Source organism: Antennarius striatus, chromosome 6, assembly GCF_040054535.1.
Source record: "Antennarius striatus isolate MH-2024 chromosome 6, ASM4005453v1, whole genome shotgun sequence".
NCBI lineage: Eukaryota > Metazoa > Chordata > Actinopteri > Lophiiformes > Antennariidae > Antennarius > Antennarius striatus.
In genome coordinates, this window is record NC_090781.1 from 22,817,658 (window position 1) to 22,820,195 (window position 2,538).

General features: G+C 38.3%; 1 non-coding gene across 1 annotated transcript; it reads right to left on the reverse strand.

The window, feature by feature from the left end:
* Nucleotides 1-214: 214 nt before the first annotated feature.
* trnam-cau (transfer RNA methionine (anticodon CAU)) lies at nt 215-287 on the reverse strand. Its single transcript has one exon. It is a non-coding gene; the product is annotated as a tRNA-Met (tRNA).
* Between the last annotated feature and the right edge of the window lie 2,251 nt (nt 288-2,538).

A 2,538-nucleotide genomic window follows, 5' to 3' on the forward strand; every position in this document is an offset into this window, starting at 1 on the left:
GCAGGTAGGAAGTGACGTCACTGCAGCCTACGGGTCCCTCAATGGGCCAAATTTAAAATGCTTGCGCATTGACTTGCCATTCGCGATTAATTGCGTTAATTTTTATAGCGCGTTAATTTGCAACGTAATTAATTAATGTAATTAAACGTCTTTAAAGTTAAAGCCCTAAATAACACCAAAGGTGACGCTCCTTTCCATACGACGCTAAAAGCTTTGCCCCGTGTGAGGCTCGAACTCACGACCTTCAGATTATGAGACTGACGCGCTGCCTACTGCGCCAACGAGACTGTGCTGTAGTTTGATTTATACACCTTAATTTTTATTATATTGCAGGTATGTTTAAAACTTGGTCACCCAGGTTTGGTCTCTTCAGTGAAACGCCGGCTGAAACCTGATAGTAAAAATGTAAAATTTAATTCCGGAAAAAAAAAGAAGATAATATAGTCAGTGTGATAGCCAGTTTAATCCTGACTGATCGTGTCCTGTTGGCTGACAGTGAAGATTGATGTTAGAGATTCACGCTTCATAGTGTCAATTAAAAGGTGTGACAAATGCTGGATTCAGAGCAACTCTTGGACACTGATGAAACAGGCAATGGCAGCATATTTTTTATCCTTCAAAGTAAGAGTGCAAGCATTTAGAGAATATTTTTTATTCTTACACAATTTTTCAAAATCTACCTTTCAGACTGTGTTTATTGAAATTCTCCAATTTTCAACATTGTACAAGAATATGATAGAGAGGCTACGATACTTGACTTTTTCTAAGAAGAAGTCTGCTATTTGTTTGAATACACTGTGTTTCCATTTGGCTTTAAAGTTTTTATCCTGTGAGAGGTTGAAACGCTTTATCTTTTTCACATGTGGTTAGTCGCTTCCTTTACATGTAACAGGTTACGGTAATGCCAGAAAATATGATAAAACTACAGGAAATAATTCAATAAAATGTCAATTATACTTTCTAGGAGTCCAAAAGTGTAATCTAATAATCAGTTTCCTAAATTTGCATAATTTGACATATTTTTTGAGTTCTATGTATATGGTCTATATCTCTTCAGACGCTGCTGTAAAAAAAAAACTACATGTTTTTTTTGTTTTTTTTAAAGTGACTCAAATAATTGGTTTCTTCAGTTTGATGATTTATAAGGCCTATTTAGACTTGATGGAATTTTCCACCCTATCCAGATATTTTCTGACAACATCTCCCAAATGTTTTCCAGTTTGTGACTGGTTGTTTCAATCAAACAACCAGTCACAAACTGACAAACTTGTTTTTTTTCAGCTTTTTTATGAACCAGTATTTCACAGTTTACATCACAGAACCACATCTTCTGTTCCTGGTCTCCTTTTAAATCATCAATCTCACGGAGGAACATTTATTCTCTCACAGGAGACTTTTTCTTTTCTTCTGCTCAGTTTTTGATTGTATCACCACTGCAATGAAAATCAGATCTCAGGATTATATTTGATTGTGGGCTAGACTGTCTTTACCTTCATAACAGTGAAGGACTTTCACACATGTATAGAATCAATCTTGCCACTGACGGAAACATTTTGAAATCCAAGAAGGCTTACTGATGTGAACTTAGGCTGTCAAGAAGAAGAACAGTTAATCATCCAATATACCACTGACCACAGTATTTTCTATTGATTTGTGCACATAAATAGGAAGATTAGAAGCTCCAATAAGTAAAAGCACATAAATTAGAATGACCTAAATATATTTTAATGTCTGATAGCTATTTTAAGTAAGCTTTATGTAAAATGGACAACCCATTCATCATTCATCATCAAACGCTTCTCCAGCTTCAGTGCCGGCTGAAGCCTCCAGGGGGCCCTAGGCAGGCCCTCGATCCAGGGGCCCTTGGAGTGACGTTTGGTGCCGGTGAAAAATTTTGGAGGTTTTAAGGCAGAAACCATTCCTGCTCACTCAAATCTGACTCTGAAATGGTCTTGGATGTAGACTGTGCACCACTGGTGCTGGTGGCTGTGGCTTCCTGCTCTCCATCACTCTGTTCTGACTTTGAGCTGCTTGCAGGCTGTGTTGTGGCTCCTTTAGCCACAAACTTAAGCATAGCACCTGGAAAGTATGGATAACTAATATCAGTTTAGCTGCCGCATTCATGTGTTGATTGATGCACTGTCAATAATAACAAAACAATAATAACAATACATCTCAACAATGCCCATATCTTTACATCTCATTGAATCAATGGATATTTAGTCAATGTCTTTCAATGTTATCCTTCTTGCACCAGTGCATTGGACATTTAACTAAATATCTGTCTGATAGTGTAAGCACAGTATGTGTTTTTTATTTCACTGTCAATTTATTTTTGGGCATTGCTCTCCTGTTTTTTGCTGCTTAAAACTCACACAAATCTGTGGTGACCCTTCAAACACCCTGGACCCACAACACCCCTTTCTCTCTCTCTCTCTCTCTCTCTCTCTCTCTCTCTCTCTCTCTCTCTCTCTCTCTCTCACACACACACACACACACACACACAGGCACGCACGCACGCACGCACGCACGCACGCA